At 43.4% G+C, this 25,862-nt stretch overlaps 1 protein-coding gene across 3 annotated transcripts in view; it reads right to left on the bottom strand.

The window, feature by feature from the left end:
• RBFOX1 (RNA binding fox-1 homolog 1) overlaps positions 1–25,862 on the bottom strand; it is a 1,935,778-nt gene that overhangs the window by 1,104,854 nt on the left and 805,062 nt on the right. For all 3 annotated transcript variants that reach the window (XM_081132161.1, XM_081132157.1, XM_081132151.1), the window contains one exon: positions 20,088–20,150. The gene's annotated coding sequence lies outside the window, so the exon portion shown is untranslated. The remainder of the gene's footprint in view (positions 1–20,087; positions 20,151–25,862) is intronic.

Genomic DNA, 25,862 nt, shown 5'->3' with positions numbered 1-25,862 from the left:
GCAGCCATTCCTTTAATCATTAAACCCTCAGGACACTGAGGCTCTGGTCAGCATAAAATAATCTCAGAAACAAAGCATCGCATCTGTTCACCAGAGAGTCAAAGTTTTGGTCAAACTAGAGATAACATCTAGGCCTCAGTTATATTTCAGCTCCAGGCCCAGAAAATCAGCAAAACCAGATGAAGCAATGCCATGGCTGGCATCAGGACCAGATGCAATGACCAATGACCCTTGCCCTGGCACTGACAAATCAGTAGATACCATGGCCCTGACCCTATATGCTCATTTTGATGAATCAGCAAACTAAACAACACACCTGGAAAGCTGATGAATATTCTATTGAGATCCTCCCTGAGACCTCCCCTAAAATACCTGCCTTTAGAAAACAGATTAAAACCCCTAAGACAAAGGACCAAGTGCATGCTCTCTTCTTTCATACCTGCACCTTCTTTCTTCAGGAGTGTATCTTTCCTTTCTTTTTCCTAATCTCTAAGGGACCCACAAGACTTACAACCAGTGGAGCAGCAGGCAGCGGCAACTCATCCAGCTAACCCTCTGAACCTGTCTCCAAGGGCCTTTCTTTTGCCTCTGTAACGTGTTTCCTGAGTCCACACAGCCCAGCTGGCTCACCTCTTCTGCCTCTGTCACTGTCTTGCTGAAAGGCCAAGGCAGCTCTCTGAGCAACCAGCTTTATTCTTCTCTCCAGTGCACTTTTGCTTTGCTTGCTAAATAAACTTCCTTTTGCACTGGAGTTCTTGGCTCTGAATTCTTCCTTTGCTGAACTCAAGAACCAAGGTCCTACGTGGACAGTAACAATGTTGCTGCCTTATATTTGCATGATGTGTTCTATTATGAAACTGTTGTCACATTTATCATGTCATTCAATTTTCACACCAGCTCTTTAAGGGATCTGTGGTTTTCACAAATGAGAAGACTGAAGCTGAAGAAAGTTTGCAACTGAGAAAGGCCTTGCAGGTAGTGTGTGAAGGGGCTGAAAGTGGAGCACCCCTTTTAGACTCACAATCCAGCCCCTTGTAGGTTATAAATCCAGTCTTCTGTATAGCACATCACGACGTATCAGCTCTTTAAGAGAAGCTCTGAAAGTCAAACCCCACTCTAACACTTACTACACGTGGGTCTTCACTTCTCTGAGTCACGGAGTTCTCATCTTCAAATGGGACTAAGGAGAGATCACAGTTATTGAGCCTTCTGATGTGCTAATTCGTTTTCCTGAGAGGTCAAGGAGCTGCCAACTGTCAGAGGTTGGCTTCAAAGATGGTGAGTGATTCTACTGTCCATCAGCTGCCCTCCCCTGATTCACTGTTTCTCTTACCCACCGTGATGCTTACTGTGGGCCTGGAAAACCAGGTGATGCACATAATAATAGATACATGAAATATCACAATATAGGTTACAGATTTTTGTGACATAGTTTCCATTTTTATTTATTTTTAAAAAGTTCATAATTACTATATTTTTATTATAATTAATAGAATTGGTTAAGGAAATGTCACTCTCTCTAGATGCATTTTTACCAACAGCACATCTCTACCACTTCCTCCCTCTGCTGGCTTTGTTCTAAGATAATGCATCTGTTTAGAGAGATGCATGAAGGATACAAGAGCACATAGTGCCAAGACCTCCCACCTGGGGCCCATACAAATTCAAAAATGAGAACACCAATTTCAAAGCCATCATCTTCCATTTAAGTTGCCTTCCCCGAAATTGATGGAACCAAGTCTCCCGGTCCGCCCTGCGTGTTTAACCGTGTAATCTGCAGCAGAATCCAATAGCATAAATTGATTAAACCCCATCAGATAGTATTCCCTCAACAACTTTTCCTACAATTAAACCATTGTGTTGAAAAGGAATTTGGTTAGAAATACTAATAGGTATCCCAACTGAACTGTAACATTCCTCCAGAGATGTTAGGATCACATTACTCCCCCTTGCTTGACAGTAATATGAAACAAAATCATCTTAATATTTATTCACCAAGTCAAGTAGATACAGTCTCCAGAATCAAACAGCTCCCCCCTCTCTGACCACAAGGGAAAATGTTCTCCCTCCTAGGGTAGAAAGGTAAGACTTGGCACCTGTGCTCTCACTCCCCCTGCCTGTGCCCCTGGAAGACATTGCTAATCAATCACAGCACTCTCCTGCTGAGCTCGGATGCATTCTTCTCAGCAAAACTACAGGGAGCCTTTGCTAATCAGAACTGGCAAGCAAAAAATCTACTTGCCTGTCCTCTTCTGGAGTCTCACTTCACAGAGCCTAGACACAAAACTCCCTGGGATCCAAGCCAGATACCCAAACTTGAGAGCACCCAAATCCACGGGACAGTGAATCTCATTTCTCAGTATGGAAGGACCATCCTGGCATATTCAGTTGATTTCATAAAAACCACTTCTCTTGAGTGGCCGACATCTTCTTCAGCACCAGTAGCCAGGGCATTTCCCATTAACCCTAAAGTAATACTTGCATTTCCCCTACAAGTTCTTCTTTCTTTCTTTAATCAAGGCAAATCTACTCAGCTGTTAAAATATGGCTCTAGGAAAATCCTCTGCGTTTTAGCATTTTGTTTCCTGCTCCCCCACTTTAAAAATAATTTTAATTCACTTCAATTGTTCTTAGCCCTGAAGGTATTCAGTAGTTATGCCCCTCTAGGGTTAGCATAAAGTGGTTTTCCTTTCTTTCTCCAGGAAGTGAGGAAGTAGAAAGTCACCTAGTGATATGGAAAATCACTTTCTATAAATTGATAAATAATGCAACTGACAGGTGACATGGAGTATTTTTTTAAAGAAAAACTCAGATTTCTAAGCATTCGTTTATAGAATATGTTTTAAAAACCAAGTTATAATGCCTATGGGGTATAACTTTAAACATGCGTCACTTATTTTAAACTTAATGCAACATACCAAAAAAGTCTGTATCCATTTCTGATTTTTTTTTTTTTATTTAAAATGTCAAGGGTTTTCAGATGTGAAGAAATGACTGGACCATTCCATAAACAGAACTCTGAAAAATAAAGTCTCGAAAGCCAGCGAAATATTAGACAAAGGATATAAAACACTGTAAGACAGAAGAGAAGTTATCATAACAGAGACTTCAGACTAGAAATGAGGAAATCTTAAAACTGAAAAATAGAAATATCAGGTGCAAAAAATAAAACAGCTTTAAACAGCCTCCTACAGGGAAGAGGTATTAGAACACTGAGAACATCGATGCAGGGCACTGGAGCCAGTAATGAAGTACAATGAATACTTCTAGTGTGATTTCGAATAGCTACTCAGGTCTACTAGAATGGCCCATGCTCTGTAAGATAGAGCACTATGTTGACTTGCCTATGCTTCATAACTCTTATAGAAAGCAGTGGACATACTCAACAAAAGGTTTATCTTCACATGTCTCTCAATACCTGTCTACTCTGCTAGCCCATGCGCTGGTTTGTTTCCTCCTCTCTGAACATCTAGAAGGTTCTAGATAATTCACTAAGAGAAGAGACTCCTAAAATCCAAAGGGTAGATTCTCCACCCATCTACCTGACATACCAATGCAGCCCTGAAGGGCCCTGACCAGTGTCTGTGCACCTGTGTGTGTGTCTGTGTGTGTGTTTCTGTATGAAGATGTAAAGCCTGTCCACATTCTGATATAAACACTTTATAAAGGAGAGAAGTGATGATCAGAGAAGTTAACGAAATTAACCGTAGTCACAGAGACACTCAGGTCTCTTATACTCAATGGTACTCCTGCTCTCCCTAATGGTTCTGCCTATTAATGTAGCGCTCAGTTGCTACTCAGCCTTTTAAATACATGCTTAGAGCATTCGTATGCTCTGAAATATTGACTCCCATGCAGGGTGTAAAGTCTCATTTGCGTCTTGCAATTATTTTCCCTCTTAGTTTGGATAAAACGCCTCGCACAGTGACACTCAGTAAATGCACGCTGATTGAATTTACTTTGTCCTGCCTTATAGGTTGCCACCATAAAAGTCTCTTAATATTGCTTTCATTTTCATAGCCATTGATTCAATTATTCTTGCTCAAATCTTAAATGAAGCAGGCTGCCCCTCCTCCCAGGCATCCACATATTAGCGGTGTCTTCATCCGTCTTCCATTTACATCTAACTAAACTAATTATTTCCCTGCTATCTCGCACCCCACTGGTGTTACACAAACCGCTGAGACGGCCCTATCTCCTGCAGGCATCGCTTGTATCTTTTCAGCAGCCTGTTGTAACACGGCTGACAGAACTATTAAGAATGTCAGCCTTCAATGCACGAGGAACTTATATAAAGCAAACGATGTCATCTGAGGTGAAACCGGTGACAACAAAGGGAAGCACAAGAGCCAAGAGGACTGCGTCCAAACAAACCTGAACAGGGGAAGGAGAAGCAATTTACTTATTTCTGGGGCAAAAAAATAAAATAAAATAAAACACCAAAGCCAAACAAAACAAAAACAGTGATGTGATTTCTGAAGGTCTTAGAATATACTGCTGGTGGTGACTGGTGCACTAAAGAACTTTGCAAATGGTTGGATTTTATGCAACATTGAATAGATGATGATGTATAAATGGGTAGTTAGATTAGATAGATAGATAGATAGATAGATAGATAGATAGATAGATAGATAGATGATTGATAGATAGATAGATAGATAGATAGATAGATAGATAGATAGATAGATAATAGATAGATGATGATGATAGATAGATAGATGATAGATAGATAGATAGATAGATAATAGATGATAGATAGATATAGATAGATAGATAGATAGATAGATAGATAGATAGATAATAGATGATAGATAGATAGATAGATAGATAGATAGATAGATAGATAGATAGATAGATAGATAGATAATAGATGATAGATAGATAAACAGACTGATAGATAGATGGACAGGATCCTTGAATTTTTTCCATTACCATAGCTGCAGTTCCGCTCCAAGCCAATGTCATTCCTTGCCGCCAGACTATCTTAACACACCTCTTAACTGTTCTTGCTTTCACTTCACCTCTGTGCAATCCTTCAATACAGTAGCCAGAGTAATATTTTTAAAAATACAAATATAATCACGGTCCTTACTTTTACAGACCCTTTAATGGCTGCCCATGGGACTTGGGGTAAAATCTGAAATCCACTTTGATGCTTACGCTCCCCTGTCCCCCTGTCCACCCTTTCAGCACAGTCACATGCTTTCGTTCCAGCCAGGCCATCTTTTAGTTCTTCAAGAGCCCCAAATGTTTTGCCCCACCCTTAAAGACTTTTCCCAAGCAAGTCTCACAGCACTTACTACAGTTTATCCGGCAATACTCACTACAATTTGCAGTTATACATTTATTTGTGTGACTGTCTAATGTCTGTTTCCTCTGGACCATATAAGCCCTCTAGGTTTGGGACACTTGCTACCCTGCTTCTCACTGTGTCCCCAGAGGCTAGAAGCATGACTAGTGCGTTTGATGTGTATTTGTTGAGTGAATGAGAGAATGGCTACAGCCCCCTGCATGATACAGTGAGAGAGCCATTCCTGCAGGGCAGAGAGGAGGGAGAACACCACAGGAAGGGTGGGGTGCCAGCGCCTCTTCCTCACCCGATCAAAGTCTCACAGGGGGAACAGGGGCTTGGCACGTCCTGCCAGTGACTCTGAGCTCAGCACTGTGAGGCCACGAGGGCTGCTGAGGAGGGTGCAGAGAAAGCAAGGCTGCTGAGCAGCTTCGTGCAGATGCGGCACCTCCAGGCTCTTCGAGGCATGTCGTAGAGTCAGCCCCAGGACAGAAGCTGGCAACCGTGTGGGCCACCTCCATGTGGTGGTAGGATCATGGCTCTCAATAATAAGGTTTTTTTTTTACTTTAGACTGAAATAGTTTCAGTTCTTTTATCTCCCTATTCACTTATCTCTTCACTAAAATATTTGAGTAGTCATATAATTACATTGTATATACATGTGTGTGTATATATATATATATATATATATATATATATATATATAAACATAAATTATATTTATGTAATCTCAAAGGCACAATGCAGTTCCTTGCTTGCTAGTCTTTCACCTTTGTTTTTCTGTGGCTTTTTTCTCAGAACACAACTTCAGTTGCAACCTAGTCAAACTGCTTTGAGGCTCCAGGCATGTTGGACATCAGAAGGACTTGCACTTGTGGCTCCGGGCGGCTCTCTGCTTTGCCGTTACTAACGAGAGTCCTTCCTAATGCACAGTCCCTGGTAACTACAGAGAATGCTTCAATTGCCAGTTTCATAGAGCAGAGTACTTGAAGTTCCTCGCTCCTTGTTTGCGCAGACAAGAAGAGAAGGGGGGGGGGTGGGGAAGCTGTTTTTAAAAATCATACTAGGCATCAACTTCATCTCCTTTTTAGAGAAATAGAGTTATACGTATAACCTATGTCAGGCATGAGCTGAGATCTTCAGGCCCAACCATCCTCAGATTCCTATTGAAGCCCAAAGTCCGCGCCACTATGTCTTTGATGAAATGTACAGTCTTGTTGGCACTTTGGCCCAGGGTCCTGCATAGAGAAAGAATTTAGTGCAGTGGCCAAGACGGCTGGAGTTCAAACCCAGCTCCACCCCTTGCGTGCCCTCCGACTTTGCCCTCTGGCTTCGGGTGATCCATGTGACCTCTGTCCGTTTGCTCATCTGTGAAGCAGCAGTGAGTAGCAGGACCTGTCTCACTAAGTCATGAGCAGGATGAAGAAATGTGAGTGCATGGAAAATGCTTGGCCCAAGACCAAAGCCCCAGGCAAATCTCCAACGCATTAGGATTCATCTTCAAAATTGCTGAGGGCAACACCTGCTCTCCACTGCATGAACCCAGGCGCTCGGCACTTCCATCACTCCCCCTGAAAGCTCCCTCCCAAAACCTTTTAAGTAAAAGGCTTTGAAGGAAGAGGTTAACATTATTATCAAATGGAGAGGAGAATGGTGCGAATAGAGTGGAGGATTGGACTGTGACAAAGCAAATGGCTTTAAATTGAACGTTTGCAGTAACACTGATTGCTTGGGGGCCCCTCCCCTCACATAGTTATCAGCTTCCCACCCACTTTCTGGCTGGATCCTAGGGCCTCATGTCTTCTTTTCACATTTTCCTCATCAGAACCACAATATGCCAGGTCTTCTCGAACTAAAATCAAGTGCTGTTTTTGCTACTGTCTTTTGCTAAATTGATTGCTGCCAAAACTATGCTTTCTGGGTCCCAACTCTCCATCCCAAAAGGCTTTCCCCAGACACCTACTCTCCCAAAAAGGAGTTTGTATGTAACTGTCACAAGAAAACGATGGGGCTGAGGAAAGAGAAGTAACTTTACCAAGTTTGCAGAGAAGGTCAATGGGGAGCCAAGATTGAAATCCCCATTTGTCTTCAAGTCAGTGCTTTTTCCACTAGGCCAGCTGCTTCCTTTATTTGAATTTCAATGAACAATTAAATGGGAGCCATTGGGTCTAATGAGCACACAAAGCCACAAGACTCACAACTTATTTGGCTTAGCCATGCACAACTTTTATGAACTTCTACTAACAGAATTTTCAGAGGGTTTTGCAGTGTATGGTCCACAAGACTAGGTTGAGAAGAATGCACTTAATGAAGTTCTTATACATGAATATATATATGTGTGTGTATATATATATATATATATATATACACATACATACATATATACACACATACACATGTGTGTGTATACACAAAGGTATGGTATATTGGACTGGAGAAACATCCCACCCCTGAATTCCAGAATCTCTAAACCTTTGTCAAGAAATAGCATGACATTCACCTCAGATCAGTCAAAGGATCGTGAATTATCCTAGTCTCCTAAATGTTTTGTGCCATTTTTCCTTAGGGCACTGTCATGTCAAAGAGCAATAAGTTGTCTTCCAATCTGGCTTCTTCCTCTGTTCTGTGGGTTCCTTGAAAGTAAAGATTTGATGTGACTCATATTTCCAACCCGTTGCCTAGCTCCTCTTACACATAATCTGAGTCGTCATTATGGGGAAGTAAAATATAGGCAGCCAGGAGCAGAAAGCCCACAAGACAATGAGCTCGCTGTAAATTAACACTATCTATTTAAAAAAAAAACAATTTAGCAAAGTGCATTCAAAATCATAAAGATGCTTACATGCTTTGACTGAATAATTCCTCTTGGGGGTATTATTTCCAAGGAAGAAAACTGTAGGTTCTGCGTTAACTCTGGCAAAAGTGGTGTTAGAGAAAAGCAGGCACCTCCTAGGTGTCCCTGATGGCATAGCATGTAACCTTCCAAATTGTGATTGTAGGGAGTGATACAGCAACAATAAATGCTCAAGCTGAAATTTAAGGGAAAAAAATCTTAGTGTCCAATCACAAGACCACAATGACCACGGCTTTGGACCAGGTATCTGGACAGGGATTACCCAGGAAGGTGGGAAAGGAATTACTCCAGCCTCCGGCAGCGGTAGCTATTAGCATGATTCAGGTGCAGGTAAACCTTGTCTTCCCGACTTTTTCAGAGAGTTATCTGTGCGATGAGTTTTCAGTGAGCACAAAGAAGGTCAGTGAGAGCTTGGATTCTGTTCTAAAATGCAAGGTGGGTGCTGGGAGCAGAGCCCCCAGGTGAGAGAGCTCAGCTTGGCATGCAAGACCTGGAGATTGCCATCCTGCAGCCAGGCTGTAGTGTGTGATTACGCTCTCGGGCCATCTGCTCAGGGGCTGTGAAGGCAGCCGTGTGTCCTCCTGCCTGGACGCTGGGGAGGACACCGATCACTAGTCAATCTGCTCGAAATTGCCTCTGACGATTAGTGTGTAATGACTCAGGTAGGTCATGGCCAGGGACGTTTCTGTTATTAACGCATTAGCAGATATAAATGGGCATTGATTCTGCACAGAGCCGAGGTTTATGGACTTGGTGGAGGGATGCTGGCCCTGTGGAGTGGAAATGGTCGCTGCTGGGAGAGGAAACACCTTGCAAGGGCAAGGCAATTCGGGGAGGGTGAGGAGGGTCCTGGAGGAGGCCAGTCAGTTCAAAAAGGAAAAACCCTGGCCCAGGAAATGGAAGAGAAAAACTGACCTGTCTTAAGAGGGATAAACCTTGGCCCTCTTTCATATCAGAGATGGATCTAGTCATATCCTTGCATTCTGAGCCCAGCATGCATCCCTCTCTGTGACTGGCTTACTCCATGAGAGTGAAGACAACTTGGATTGTTATATTCATTTTAAATTTTATTTTACAGTTGTCTCAAGGATTCAGGGTCCTGGGTCTGTTAACTCTACCCTAGTTATTTGGGAAGGAAGGAAGGAAGGAAGGAAGGAAGGAAGGAAGGAAGGAAGGAAGGAAGGAAGGGAGGGAGGGAGGGAGGGAGGGAGGGAGGGAGGGAGGGAGGGAGGGAGGGAGGGAGGGAGGGAGGGAGGGAGGGAGGAAGGCATTGCCAGGGTCAGAAAATTAATGCAAAGGAGGTCAAGTCAGTAAGAGAGGAGTTATGTGACTGCTCTGAGCAACAATAATAGTAATCATTGTTATCACTTATTTAGCACTGACAGTATGCCAGGCGTAGAGTTAGGGTTGGCATGTTCCAAGGCAAGAATCCTCATTTCTGAAAATAATTACCTGAATTCAAAAGAAACTAGGCACGTATTTTTTAAGAAAATTTCCTGGCTGTCAGGACCTGGAATAAAGTTTATCTTTTTGCTTTGGATCTTCTCAAAAGTTGAAGAAATCTGTAGCCTCCTCCTTTAGGAGACACCACAATCCTGTTTCCAGAACTTATTAACCAGCCATTTCACCAAAATTTGTGTTTGTCCTTTGCAATTTCCAGCCATTGTGCAGGTTCACCAATGTCTTCCATAAACAACCGCACATCACAATGTTGAGCGGAAGCAGCAAGTAGATACAATCATTTGCTTAAGTGAAGAGATTTAGCAGAAATCCCAAGTCATTGTTTTCCTTGGGTCTTTCAATTGGAAACTGATGAGTAATTAGGGTGCATACAAAGATTACACATTTTTGGTGCTCAAGCAAATATAAGAGGTTGCAGGTGAACCCTGCTCTCATTTGTCCTAATTCTCTAATGCAATCAAGAGGGAGGATCAAATTATACAAATATCAGTTTATTAATACACCAAAGAGAAAGCCAACTCTCTATCGGGACTGTATTATTCCTGAACCTGTTTGGTGAATTTTCCTGTCCAGGAGACCATGAGCTCACTTCTGCCCGCAGGTGGGGCAGGAGAGGCCACTGCTGGTCATGGCCCATCAATCTCTGCCTCACTGGGGTAATGATACTTTCCTTCAACCTGCTCTTCTGGCCTAGTTTCTGTCTTTCTTGCCTGTTCACTGAATTCCAACTTGGAAGGGGCCTTAGTTACAGATGATTCTAGTTCAGTTCTTTATTATTATTATTATTATTATTATTATTATTATTATTATTATTATTATTAAAATGAGGAAATTGAAGTCAGATTGGTCAAACATGTTGTTAAGATCATGTGGTCAATTCATAAAGCCAGGACAGAAGCCTGGCTCTCTCGAGGTTGGGTAGAGAGCTCTGAATGAGAGAAAAATGGTTTCAAAATACAAGGAGTACAGTCATCTTTCACAGCCCTAATCCATGCAACTGAGCAAGTCATCCATAATATAAATATGCCTGTCACTGAGGGGAATGTTAGGGTTAGAGCAGTGACTGGGACAGCTATGCATCATGCCTCCAGGGCCCCCCTGGTCCACAGAGGAGACACATAATGCCCAAGTAATAAACAGGTGCTTAGAGTGAATGATGAGCTCCAGGGTAGGTTTAAACTGGATGAAATGGTGAGGCTACCAGGCAGGCAGTGGGCTGCCACTTCAGGCTTCTCCGTCTAGCCAGGGCACTTGCATCCTACTATCGTACAAACCTTCCTTATAACTTCCATTCTTTCTGATGGCCCTCTTTTCTAACAAGAAGAGAGCAGAAAGAAATGTTTTTTTTCCCATCATTTCTCTGCCTGCACACTTTGCCTCCCATTTTCATATACTCATTAAATCAAAAAGATCCCCTGTAAATGGCCCACAGCTTCTTTATGCACTCATATACTGATGCGCACTTGAGCTGTTTCCAGATCTTAGCTATTGTAAATTGCGCTGCTATGAACATAGGGGTGCACAAGTTCTTTCTTTATGACTGGTGTTTCCGGTTTCTTAGGGCATATTTCTAGAAGTGGGATCACTGGGTCAAATGGCAGGTCAATTTTTAATTTTTTGAGCAAACTCCATACTGTTTTCCATAGTGGCTGCACCAGTCTGCATTCCCACCTGCAGTGTACCAGGGCTCCCCTTTCTCCACACCCTCGCCAGCACTTGCCATCATTGATTTCTTGATGGCAGCCACTCTGACAGGTGTGAAGTGATACCTCATTGTGGTTTAATTTGCATCTCTCTGATGATTAGTGACTCTGAGCATGCTTTCATATGTCTCTTGGCCATCTGTATGTCCTCTTTGGAGAAGCGTCTATTTAGGTCCTTTGCCCATTTTTTAATTGGGTTGTTTGTCTTTTTATTAAGTTGTATACACCATGGAATACAATGCAGCTGTAAAAACGGAGGATCCCTTATCCTTTGGGACAGCATGAATGGAACTGGAGAGTATTATGCTAAGCAGAACAAGCCAGTCAGAGGACAAGTACCACATGATATCACTCATCTGTGGAATCTAATAAACAAAATAAACTGATGAACAAAATAGATCCAAAGACACAGAAGCATGGAACAAACTGAGGGATCTCAGAGAGAAGGCAGGGAGTGGGGGAGTGGGTAGGGAGAGATTAATCAAAGAACTTATATGCTTATATGCATAACCCATGGACACAGACATTGGTATGAGGAAGGCCTAGGGGTGGGGTGGATGCAAGGTGGAGGTTATCAATGGGGGGGGGGAGTGGACATCTATAATACTTTCAACAGTAAAGATAATTTTTTGAAAAAAATCCCCTAGACTTCCATTCCTTATCTAGCACAGGGGAGGCAGGCAGAGAAAGAAAAACTTAACAGACCTCGCTATGCAGCAGCTAGAGAGAGGCAAGAGATACCTGTATGGAATGTGTGGACAAGAATGTATGATGGTGGTTGGTTGGTAAAGTGTCAAAGCAAATGGGAAGGTCAGTGAGAGTTACCAAATGAGCATCATTTTGTGTGCCCACTAAACCATGGGACTCTAAATATAGCTGGCATGAAACCCACCCTGCGCTTGGTAATAGATTAAATTAATACTCTTACATCACTCTTCTCTTCTCCTCCCTCCCTCTTGTATTCCAACTGATGCCTGATCTCCCATTTCCAGTCAATCTGCTGACTGTTTTAACTTGAGAGAATTCTGCTTCCCTGGATGACAATCATTGTTCTTTCTCTTTCCATTCACCCTTATTGTTCTATCTTGTCTGCTCCATTGAGCTTCAGATTCTAAAAAAAAATATTATCATGGGGTCAAACGTTTACACTGAAAACAGACTTAGTATTTTCTTTATCGTGGGGGAAATCAGGAAACTGAGCACACAGGGAAAAGTTCATTCATCAGGAGGGTCTTAACAGTGGTCCATACAGAAGTGTAGACTAAGAGAATGGAAAAGGGATTCCCTGCTGGTGAGACCTAGAGTAGCAAATGCGTGGAGTTGGGGAATAAACATCTTTGGCAGTCAGGAGCTCAACTCGCCTAGTTGGAACAGAAGGCATTTAGAGATTCTCAAAGAACGGCAAAGTGATAGATAGGGGTGAGCTTACTGCACAAGCAAGTAGATGATATCCATGTTGCAGGAATGTTAGTCCTTCTATATGCAGAATGGAATCCCGAAGGTGGTTTTAGGCATGATGACCACTTAAGAAGACTTCACAGCCATGTGAGGAAGGAGTAACAGGAGGGATATGCCAACAGAGGGAATGGAAAGAAGGCTTGTTAAAGGCCCATGTCAAAACTTACACTGTTCTCAGTGGTGGACAAAAATCTAGACAAAGTCAGTGATGAGAGAAGCTGGGACTGGGGCACCTGGGGAGAGAATGATGAGAGTGGGATTTGGTCTGACTTTAGGCATTTTGAGTGAAAAGTGACACTCAGAAGGAGGTTTAGCAATCTATGCTGCGTATGGCATTGTAATTCAGGGACCAATTTGCAGCTTGTTGCTCTAGGCCTATCAGTTGACAAAACAGAAGTGAAAGCTTAAAAGAACATTGAGTGGTTAACTAGGGGACAAGACACAGTCATCAGGGAGATCCAGACTGATCTCAATTCTGTTCCTCCCCCTTATATAATACTCCATCAGAAGATGGGAAGCACCCATCTTTTAATCATTCCCTCAGCCCCTCCATCTGTTTGCCCACCACTACATCCAAAAAGTATTGATTGTCTACTATGGGCCAGTACTACAGTAGGTGCTGTGGATATAATCAGAGGTTACGTACTATTTAATAACCAGCATTGGACAAGTGCCAACCAGTTAGAGGGGATACATGCTGTGGTACTGAAGGATCATTAACCCTTTAGTTCTGGATCAAGGGTCCATGCTGTAGAAGATGGAATATGGAATTGCTGAAGTTGGAAGATACTTACGGGTTTGAGAGAGCAGCAGTACACCAACCAATTACCACCTTGATGTATATGGGCTGAGTATCAGCTTAGATGCAAGGACGGACAATTAAGACCTGGCCCCTGTATTCATAGGGCCTCTTGTCCAAAGCTGTCTTGTCCGTTATGGTAGATTGTTACTAGCACATAATATAGTTTACATTTAATTAATGGAAAGTAAATAAAAATTTAAAACTTAGTTCTCAGACACAGAAGTCACATTTCAAGTGCTCAATGGCCATATGTGGGTAGTGGTTACCATAATGGACAGCACAGATAAAGAATATCCTTGTCATCATAGAATAGTCCATTGGACAATGTTAGACTAAAGAAAAAGACAAACATTACATCACTTTTTTCAGTTAATTAATCAGTATTAATTTTGATATAGCATATTGTGAAAGTGTAACCTGACAGGAGATACAGATCAAAGGAAAGCTTCTACTAAAAGTTAAACTTAAAAGTTGTAGGAAATCATTCTGAGGCTGAAGTCCAACCAATGACCCTGCTACCACCAGCTTCGTGGAGCCTTCCTTTCATATACAGATCACAAAGGGATGTGGAGAGCTAGGATCCAACATAAATGTTGGTTCATGTGAGCTAACTCTCGGTATTGTGTACAGTAGCAAATCCATGTCCAAAGGGACCCAATGTGAATGGAACATTCTGCAAAAATATTAAACAATGAAAGATAACCAGACTTTGGAAGTAGTGAATGGGCATTAATTTTCTAAAGCCATTGGAGACATCAAAGCTCTGACTCAGACCAAGGAAAGATAGTAGCCCCAACATTAGTCCAGGGATAAGGTTAGATATGAGCAAATTCTGGGTGTCAGTAAATACGGTACTCAAATCATCCCACAACTACATCAAAATTACAACTAAACTACAGAACAATCATCATTCAGAACAGACTGAAATCTAGCTGAAAAGAAGTCCTATAACTAAGGATATAAAGAAGAAGCCACGTCAAGACTGGTAGGAGGGGTGGAGATGCAGAACTGACTGATCCCACACCCACATGTGGCAGATAAAAATCAGGAGGGATATCTTGGCTGTGGAGATCCTACCTGAGGACCGAAAGGTCCCAGCCCCAAGCCAGGGCTCCCAGCCCAGGGTACCAATGCAGGAAGAAAAGTCCCCATAATGTATGGGTGTAAAAACCATCAGGGACTGTGGCTGAGTCAGAAGGAGGACTGCTGGAGTCCCAGGCATCCCTCTTAAAGGGCCAGCACATGGAAGCTCCAATGCTGGGACAGCAGCTCATGAGGCACCAGTGACATAAGGGAAGGAACTGCATTTCTGGCATCAGGGCAAGGGCCTGAGGCGTTCAGCTTTCTTCCAGACAAAAGCACTGGAAGAGGTTATTGATCCTTTTCTGAGACCTATCACCCTACAGAGAGAGCAGGCAGGTGCCCTATCTGAGTCTCCATCAACCTGACTCACACTGTTTACTCCATCCTGGTAATTCCCTGAGACCCTGCCTCACTCAGCTTGTGGACCCATCCAAGATGTTTCCAATGGCTTTTCCATACAAACTGCCTGTCTTGTCTCATGCTTCAGACTTCCCTAAAATCTCTCAAACAAACATAATCTGGCTTCAGCGTTCCCCAGGCTTCTTGCTAAGTGACTCCCAGGCTCAGCACTAGCGGCAGCCAGGCTTGGTTTGCAGCTTGGCTTTTCCTGGGCACCTCCAAGCCCAGAAAAAGTAGCAACCATCTGCAGATCACTTTGTAGTACATGCCAGATGACCTTGGGCAGGGCACAGGTAGCAGCTGACCTTGGCCTGCACCATCTGAGAGGCCTCAGAGCCAGAGCACCTGGTGGACAGCTTCCAACCATGTTGAAGCACCACCGAACCACCTTCACATGTGACACACTCAAGGAGCAGACTCAGTGAGTACCAGAGCCTGGCTGAAGTAAGTTCTGCTACATAAAGTCTGCCCCTGTGCAGCTGATCCTCCATGGTGGTCAAGGCTAATCCTTGAAGCCAGTTGGCCTGGGAGTAAATCCCTCCTATTGAAGTGCCAACAGCAATCAAGGCTCAACTACAACAGGAGGGTGAACACAGCCCACACAAGGGGGCACAATGGAATGCCCAGCTTCGGTGACTGCAGAGGCTGTGCCACTGTGCCCTATAGGACACCTAGTACATAAGGCCACCCCACCAAGCCAGGGACACATAGCAACTCTACCTTATACATACAAATAAACATAGGGAGGCAGCCAAAATGAGGAGACAAATAAATGCATCCCAAATGGAAGAACAGAACAAAATTCTAGAAAAAGAACTAAACAAAAAGGAGAGGGGAAAAAAAATCTACCAGATGCAGAGTTCAAAACACTGGCTGTAAGGATGCCGAATGAAATCAGGGGAAGAGTAGATAACTTTAGTGAAAACTTCAACAATGAGATAGGAAACAAAAACAGAGACAGAAAACATAAAACAAAACAATAAAACGCACAGTCATAAATGAAGAACACATTAGAGAGAACCAACAGTGGAGTTGATGAAGCAGAGGATCAAATCAGAGATTAGGAAGATAAGTAATAAAAATCACCCAATCAGAACAGCAAAGAGAAAAAAGAATTCAAAAAAATGAGGACAGTCTAAGGAGTCTCTGGGACAATTTCAAGCATACCAACATTCGCATCATGGGGGTAAAGAAGGAGAAGAGAGAGAGCAAGAAATTAAAAACCTATGTGAAACAAATAATGGTGGAAACTTCCCTAACCTGGTGAAGGAAATAGACATACAAGTTCAGGAAGCACAGAGAGTTCCAAATGAGATGAACCCAAAGAGGCCCACATCAAGACCCATCATAATTAAAATGCCAAAGGTTAAAGGCAAAGAGAGAATCTTAAAAATAGCAAGAGAAAAGCAATTAGTTACCTACAAAATAACTCCCATAAGTCTGTCGGCTAATTTCTCAAAAGAAACATTTCAGGCCAGGAGGGACTGGAGATATATTCAAAGTGAGGCAAAACAACAACCTACAACCAAGATTACTCTACCCAGCAAAGTTGCCAGTTAGAATTGAAGACAGATTCCCAGGCAAAAAAAGAGCTAAAGGAGTTCATCACTACCAAATCAGTATTATAAGAAATGTTAAAGGATCATCTGTTAGAAGAAAAATAAAAAAGGTCAAATATATGAATAATAAGATGGCAATAAATACCTGTCAACAATTACTTGCGAGTGGATTAAATGCTCCAACTGAAAGACATATGAGTGGATAACAAAACAAGACCTTAACATATGCTTCCTTCAAGAGAGCCACTTCTGGTCAAAAGACATACAGAGACTGAAAGTATAGGGATAGGAAAAGATATTTCATGAAAATGGAAAAAAATATATATATATACTTATACCAGACAAAACAGACTTTAAAACAAAGGCTATAACAAGAGATAAAGGACCCAGCAATTCCACTTCTGGGTATTTATCTGAAGAAACTCAAAACACTAAATCGAAAAGGCATATGCATCCATATGTTCATTGCAGCATTATTTACAACAGCCAAGATATGGAAGCAACCTAAGTGACAACCAATAGATGAATGGATAAAGAAGATATGATGCGTATATCCAGTGGAATATGACTCAGCCAAGTAAAAGAATGAAATCTCGCCATCTGCAACTACATGGATGGACCTAGGGGGTACTGTGGTGAGTGGAATTAAGTCAGACAGAGGAAGACAAGTGCCATATGACTCCACTTATATGTGGATTTAAAAAAACAAAACAAAGCAAACAAGCATAACAGAAAGAGACTCATAGATCCAGAGAACATTTTGAAGGTTGCCAATGGAAGGGGGTTTGGGGCATAGATGCAGAAGGTGAAGGGGTTGAGAAGTACAAATTGGAAGTTACTGAACAGTCACAGGGATAGAGTCAATAATATCATAATAACTATGTGTGATGTCAGGTGGGGAACAGATTTATTGGGTGATCCTTTAATAAGTTGTATATCTCTAATCACTATGTTGTGCACCTGAAACTAATATAATATTGCATGGCAACTGTAACTGAAAGTTTAAAAATTGCTAAAAAATAAAATAAAAAGGGATATTTAGACGACCTAGTTGAGAACTGTAACTCTAGACCAAATCTAAAAAGGATCTGTCTATGCTTGTCAGGGCAGGCTGGCGGTCAAGTACGTTCTTCACTGATGTCATTCTGTGTCAGTCTCCTTGAAAGTCCTGAACTGCAATCCTCAAGTAGAGCTTGGTGAAAAGGAGGAAGGGAAATAAACTCAACAATACTGTGATGAGTTTTCACAGTGACAGAGGATCACTAGAATTAGTGATCACACTATAAGGTATAAAAATGTCACATCGCAACATTGTACCTAAAACTAAAAAGCCAATATAATACCAGATACCAACTACACTTTAAAAAAAAAAAAAGCAAATAAAGATCTCGGTTAGGGAAAAAAAAAAAAAAAAAAGAATAAATTCCAACTGCAAATTCACTGCTCTCAGTACACTCCCCTGAAAGACTGGGGCAGTTTCCGAACCTGCACCACAGGTTATTGGTGAAGGAGACACAAGGGCCAAGCGTATGGCCAACATAGCCATCAGGTCATGTTTTCCTGGTAACCAAGCAACCTCCCAGAACCCCATCCTTGTTCAGAAGGGGTGACCTCTTGGGCCCGGAAGTTGATCGAGGCTCACCAGGCCCTAGAAGCTTTGATCGCAAGGAAAGCATCACAATCTATTCGACACACACGAAGCCGGCAGCTGCTCTAACTATCCCCAATGAGGAGTTTTTCCAGTTCTTCCTTTTTAAGTTTTTTTCAAATGATCACATATCTGCACACTGGTTTGCAGCAGCAAATTAATAATTTTTTTTTCTCTTTAGACTGCAATTGTAGGTATGGAAACGCCATATCGAAAGACAAATTAACATGAGTTCCTTACAACACTTTTACTAATTATCTCGGAGACCAGAGCCTCCCCTAGGTTAGAAACTTCAGCCCCAATTCAGGGTTGGAACATGAATTTCTTTCTGAGAGGCAGTAATTTGTATCATGTTGAGAAGGTAGAGACAAGGGTGGGAGGGTCACGGGTAATGTGAAAACCCATCCTCAAAACCTTCCTTCCTCCATCCCTCCCCTGCTCCAGCCCCACAAAGGCGGCTAGGAGGATAGTGCTGGAAACCGAAAAAAAAATAAAGTAGCATCCATATTTAACGTTACACCCAATAGATTTGAACAGAATACGTGCCAAACACCCCTCTCCTTTTCACTTGCGAAAATCTCGCAATTTTCAGGAAATGCTGTAGCCTGAACTTCAAAGGCATTACAAGATAGATGTAGCATGTAGGGAATTAGGCATAAAATTTCCTTTATTATTGGGAACAAAAGCTGTGGGTTTAATCTTCTATGTGTTACAGGCTTTAGCTGATCAGGGCTACACTAAGCCATTCTGATGTAGGGAACAGCAAAGACACCACATTTTTATTCCTCTCCACCCCCCCTTCTCTCTGCTCGCATATGCAAATTCCATAGCGATGAGGGGGTCATGAGATACCTCTGAGGGCAAAAGAATTTCCTTTGATGGGCCTCTGCCAGGCCTGGAGCCCCACAGCCTCCGAGTCTCCCTGCCCCTTCATGAGATTTGATATGTCAAATTACACTCCGCCACCATGAGAAGGAGAATACATTAAGAAATTCTGAAACCTATGAGGAAACTACATCTTTAAAAAATAAACATTCCCATCAGTTAGCCTTTTAAATTTTGATACTTGTTGTTAAATTATTAGGGATTTATTCATAAAACAAGCTGTTTGCCCACAGCACTGCTGCCGAGGAGAGCTGATGTCAGAGATGACGTAGGGGTGCTGTGCCCCACCATCTAAGGTTAACACAGGATAAACAATAAGAGTTGGGGAAATTGGACAAAACACTGCTGGCTTCACCGAAAAATAAAGTCCTTCTGAGCAATGAGAGAGGCAGATGGCTGAAAGTGCTTACTAGCTAAAAACAAATGAAATTCCTAAAATGTACCCCAGCATCTCACAGTACAGAATTTCTCTTTTGCAGTCATTTGTATACAGTAATAACGTATTCTGGCTCAAAAGGAGCGAAGGAATTGTTCGTCAGTGCCTCAAGAAATATGTGGTCCCCCTAACTGGTCTGGGTTTCCTGGCATTTCTTTTTACTGGGCCAGGCCGTGTGACTGGGAGAGGAAGGCGAAATGTCTCCTAACGAAAGAAAACTCAGGGGACTGAAGGAAAGCGTGAACACAGTGAACCTAATCCCCAGCCAGGAAGGGCAGGGCGAACCCCTCCACACTCTCACACATATCCTCTGTTCATTGTGGGGGTTCTGCCAGCAAACCCCCCTCTCATCGCTGAGTCCAATGCTGTCCTGCAGAAAAGAAAGACCCAGGCAGGCGGCGAAGTGCTTTCGGGGACCTCCGGCTGGCTGCAGAGAGCCTTTCAGAGGGAGTAAGATCAGAGAAATGGACGCATTTATGTAACAAATGTGCCAAAGTGGTCGCACTTACTGAATGCTGAGCCAGATCAAGGAAGCTGTAGGTTCCACTTGCATGAGTTCTCTGAGCAGTTTCCTAGACAAGAGAAGAAGGAAGCCTTGAGAATTGAGGAACGCAATCTGGAACTGTGTTAGCATCATTTTTGTCATGGTAATCTCTGGTTAACCGCTAAAATAGGCTCTTGACCATACAGTGACTTTAACAGTGAGGAGGAGGGTGATGATGAAAGTGATGAAAATCATGCCTGGAAATAGATTTTCATGGAATCTTTTTGAACTCCAGTTAGAAAGGTATTCATTACTATTTCCTCTACTGCAGAAGAGGAAACTGAGGCTCAGATAGCTCAAGTAAGTTGCCCAAAGCACGCATGTAGGTGGTGGAGCCTGGACTTGAACTTGGGCAATTGGACACCAAGTTTGGAACCACTCTGCTATACTCTTTTTTTTTTTTTTTTTAAATATATCTTTATTGATTTCTGCTATACTCTTATCTTACACAGTGAGCTCTTTGTCACAGGATGTGTCCCAGGACAGGCTGGAGGCCAATCTTTCAGAAATATTATTCTGGACTTACCTGCATAGTTAGGTGGGAGGAAATCAACTCTAAATTTCCTTTTAACTCTGGAACCCCAAGATTTTGTAATTCTCAATCCCATGATAGGTAAAGTCCAAAAAGACTTCATTTACAATGAATAAAACTGTGATATAAGATGCCCATCAATAATAAATTTCACAAACATGGCTATCCTCACCCAATCAGGAGTAAGATTCATTTTCACTAATATTTAAATAAGCTAATATCAATCACCTGAACTGCAAATTACCATTATAATCTCATATAATTCAATGAGTTGGGGGAGAGGTCATCTCCAACCAGGAAAATGAAAATTTTAATAGATCTGAAAGATGCAGATGATATCCTGTACCCAAGAGAGTTGACCCTGACCTGCTTCCTCCCTGGGAGAAACTGAACTAGAACAATAGGACTGGTTGGCAGCATTCTAGAATCCCCACCCAGTGCTCTTTCAGTCACTCCTAGAAAGTAGCAATGCAATTTATACCACAACTCAATGCAATTCGAGAGTTTCAGAGCTTAATTATTAACATTACTTGCAGATATCTGTTTAGAAAATATGCCCCCTTTCTTAATATGATGAACTTTTTTTTTAATACTTCACATTTGGTGAGCTCACTGGTGTTGATAAAATAGAATGCCTGAGAACACCAAACAGTTCTAAAATATTAGAAAGAGAGACCTGGGTCTGATGACAATGCTTATCCATCCATCCATCCATCCATCCATCCATCCATCCATCCATCCATCCATCTTCCTTGCTTCCTCCCTCCCTCCTTTCCTTCCTTTCCTTCATCCATCCATCCCACTCACCCATGGCTCCACTACCTACTAGCTCTGTGACCATGGAAGAGTCACTTAACCTTGCTTGTCTCAGCTTCCTCCTCTGTAAAATGGAAATAAACATAATACCTACCTCAACAAATTGAATTAAGGTGAATATTAAGTGTTAATATATGTAAAGTACTTAGCATTGTACCTGCCCCAAAAGTTTATTATTTCTTACGCCCTCTTTTTACGCCAGGCACTGTCCTCCTGGCACCTGCAGTCCAGTGGGGAGGACAGACTTTGGCCGGGGATGCCGGGGAAAGCTTCACCAAGGAAGCGGAAATAAAGCTGAGATTGTAAGGATGAGACGTAGGTAACCAGATGAAGTGGAAGAACAGGACTTGGAGAAGACTTCGGACAGTTAGCAAGTGAATAGCCAAATTCTCTATGTTGATCTTCTATAAATTCATAGTGTGCCTCAGCTGCAGAATTATGTGGGCCATCATCATCATCATCATGGAAATATAGTAGTAGTAAGAGTAGTTTTAGTGAATCTATAGTATATCCTAGTCCTTGTATCAAAATCTATATAAATCCTCTTATTTATTAAAAATAATGATCGCTCCTATGGTCGGTTCAACCTTCTTAATCCCTGCCCCTTCTCCTCCCCACTCACTTCCTTCACCCACTAACACACCAGCTCACATAATCTAAGACCTATCTAACTGGACTACTTAAAAGACACAGGCACTGTGTCCCCTCTAGCCCCTTGGTCCCATCTTTCTTCTTGAAATGCCCTTCACGTGGGCCAATCTGAACACATTCTTCAAGGCCCACCCAAGTGTGAACTTCTCTCTGCAGTGTTCACTGACCCTTCTATTTCTGCTGGCCTTTCTCATGTCCTAACAAGAATCATATGCTCTCTCTAACCCTCTGTAGACTTGGCCTGCCCGGCTGTGAACTCCTAGAGGGCAAGGACAATGTTTTATTCAGCTCAGTAGCCTTATCCTCTGGCACAATGCCCAGCCACTTAGCAGCTGCTCACCACACTGGGTAGCATAAGAAGCTTCCTCGCTGGCCCACAGGGTTACATCACCAAGGAAGGGCCAGGGCTTCATTCAAGAGAAGCCTTTCTCTGAGCACCATGGCCTTCTCTGGCCTCTCATACTAGGTGCCCAGATAATACTGTTAATTGCATGTCCATGTCAGCTTGATGCCCACACCTTTATACAACTTTTTAATCCAACCTGCAGCTGCAATGAATTTTATAGCCCCCACCCTTACTTTAATAAGAATCTGTCAATTGCTCCAGTTGCATTGTTTCATGAAAACAAAGGCTGAGAACCATTGTTACAAGGTGAGAATAGAAAGGGTCATTAGCAATGGCCCCAGACAGTTAGAAAAATCAAAGATGCTCTCTAGAGTTCCAGCGGAGGGACATAGTTTAAACAAAAAAGCCTTCTCTTGAGTTTGCAATCACTCTTGCAAATGACCTAAAGAACAATTTTCAGTCAGGGGGAATCTTGGGCCCTGGTGGGACTGGGTGGAATTTTCAGGGTACTGAGACTGAGCTGGAGCCAAAGAGCTGCAAGTGGAGGACACGAGATGCCAAAGGGCATGGGAACCAAGTCCCACAGAGTGGGGGTGAGCTCTCCACCCAGCATTAGTTGCAATCACTTCTGCACTCCTTCCTAAAGGATGCACAAAAGCCAACCAATTACTTCCAAACACTGAAGTTGATGACCCTGGCAGGCAGTATCTCATTTAAGTTTGTAATTCAGACTGTAGACGGGGCTGGCTACTGCAAAGATTCCACTTCCACGGACTCTGCCATGGATGACTTCATGGCTTTCCCCATGCAGATGACCCTGAAATAGGCTGCTAAGATCTCTTCCTGCCTTCATGTTGCACCTCTCAGACCTTCATGGAGCTGGCAGAAATACGATGCACCGTGCGACTTGTTTCATCCCCACATTGAGGGCTTCCCATCCTGTGCAGGATGGACCCTTGTCCCTGTGACACCTTGCATGGTGTGCTCCTAGTCACAACTCTGGCCTTATTTATTTATTAGTGAGCAGGCACCCCCTCCCTCCAGACCCCTTGTGTACCAGCCCCAGGGACCTTCCGTTTCTGGACCACCCTATACCCCCCACCAGCCACAGGGAAGCTGTGCAGGCCGTATCTTTGACCTGGGACGGTCTTAACACTCAGTTAACTCACATCCATCCCTAATTCCTAATGAAAACCCCTACTCCCGGTCTCAAGAGCCGACTATCCCTCCTTCAGAGCACATAATAAAGCTATCGTTTAACAGTTACAAATGACTTGATTAAAGGCTGCCTGTTTCACCAGGATGCTAGCTCTGTGGGGGCAGGGGCTAACCCTATCTCTGACTGTATTGCTGTGGGCATGGGAGACATTTGATAAATATTTGCCAAAGGAAGGAGAGATGGAAGGTAGGGAGAGAGAGGGGAGAGAAGGGAGAAAGAAAGGAAGGAGGAGAAGAGGGAGGCTCACTCACCCCTTGCTAACTTTAGGCGCTCTTGGGTGACTATGCAACCTCTCTGAGAGTTTTGCCTCCCCAGCCCCTCCGCCTCATCATTCCAGAGATCATGTCTGCAGCACAAGATCCTGGCTCCATCAGGGCTGTGCTGAGCAGGGATGAAACCCTATCTTATCTAAGTTCCATTTCTCCCAGGAATGTGGAAGGCACTGCTAAGTTCCTAGCACTGAGAGCTCAGTCATTGTGGGATCACCGTTCTCTGCTATATGTTCAGGGAGAGAAACAGAAGCCAGGCTTTGGAGCAAGAAGAAGGGTGCAGAGAGCAAGGACAAGAGTGGAGAGGCCGTGGGGAAGGGAAGTTTTCTAGTGGGTTGGGGACCACATTGTTACCTGGTGGCTTAGCGGCTCAAGATGCTAATAACCCTCCTGGGACCCACCGCACCTCCTGCCTCTCACTCTCAATGCTGAGACTCACTACTGTGTTGTGCAACAAATATCCCCACATTTTGAGCTGCTTTGTGGGAGCTTCTGTTTCTTTCCAAAAAAAAAAAGGCTGCAAGTAAGACCCTGGTTGCCATTTGGGGTGGGGTGGAGGGAGGTTTCTCTACAGCCCTGCATTCCCAAAAGCCAGCTGTATCTTGACCACATCAATGCCTGTGATGGATACACTCTCTCCAAGCTGCTGAGCAGCACCTGACCTTATCTGGGGGTCTGGAATTGAACTGTCCTTGAAAGAGGCCTGAAGCCACATCTGCACAGGGTAATGCAGCCAGTGCTACGTGGGCTTATTACGCTCCATTTGGCAGTGGTGGAGCGTGGAAAGGCTAGTGCTGATCACACCTGGGTGGGAGGAGAGCGAGAAGGATGGGAAGTGCATGCAGGCCCCTTTGTCTGAAGATAGAGACCCTCCCCAAGGAAATGCAGTGGCTCTCAGTATATAACACAAGGCTGCTGACAGGCAGCCACGACTGCAGTCAGATGATCGGATCTGGATTGGTGACATTTGGCTACGCAAATGGCTTAGTGTGTCCCTGGATTTGCTGCAGGATCTCAGCACCCTGCCTCCATACTCAGAACCAGTGAGTCACTTCACTGTATGTGTGTGGCTTGTTTTCTCAGGAGACCCATGGGTGACAGCACCGTCCCCCACCGTGACCATGCCGAGGCATTCCACCCAGCAAGGGTGGCGCAGGAGACTCTGAGTTCGTCTCCTGCATCATCTCCTTTTGCATCCTGCTCTTTCCCACATCAGACGCCTGGTCTCTGGCTTGAGTACTCCTAAAACACCCTCTTACCTCCCACCTTGTATTGGTTGAACATGACTGACTTGAACAATAACAAAATCTAAGAGCCAATAGTTCTAAACTCACAGCGAATGTCCCAGGCTCTCTAACATCAGCACACATTTGCACCAGCTGGTCCCATGCCTGGGACTCTGTTCCTTCTTTGCCAGACTGGTAAACATGTACCGATTCTTTGTGTCCTTGGGAAGCCCTCATTGATACATCACTGAACCCCCAAGCCCAAGGAAGACCCCCCCACTTCCCCAAGCTCAGAATCCCCTTAGTGTCTGAGAGCTCATCTCTCATGGACTTCTGCGTATGTCTGTCCTCTCCACTGGCCTGTCAGTGCCCTGGAGCCCCAGGCCATGCTTCACTTATTCATGAGTGAAACATACATTTTGAACACAGATTTGTGTTCAAATCCTATGCTCCCAGTTCATTTAGCTGTGTGACTTTAGACAAACTGCTTGACCTCTGTTTTCTTTAACCATCGAGTGGAGATAGGAATGACCTTCTCAGAGGGGTGGTGCGAAGGTTTCACAACATAATCACCTGGCATTGCTACTCAGCAAATGTTTATCATGCCCGATGCCCAGCAACAGTGCCTACCTGGTCAGCAACGGCCCTTCTAATAAACAAAGTCTGAGCGTGTTTTGCAAA

This window comes from Miniopterus schreibersii (genome assembly GCF_964146895.1).
Source record: "Miniopterus schreibersii genome assembly, chromosome: 3".
NCBI classification, from domain to species: Eukaryota; Metazoa; Chordata; class Mammalia; order Chiroptera; family Miniopteridae; genus Miniopterus; species Miniopterus schreibersii.
Note: the sequence above shows the minus strand (reverse complement) of the source record. Positions and strands in the feature narration are given on the sequence as shown.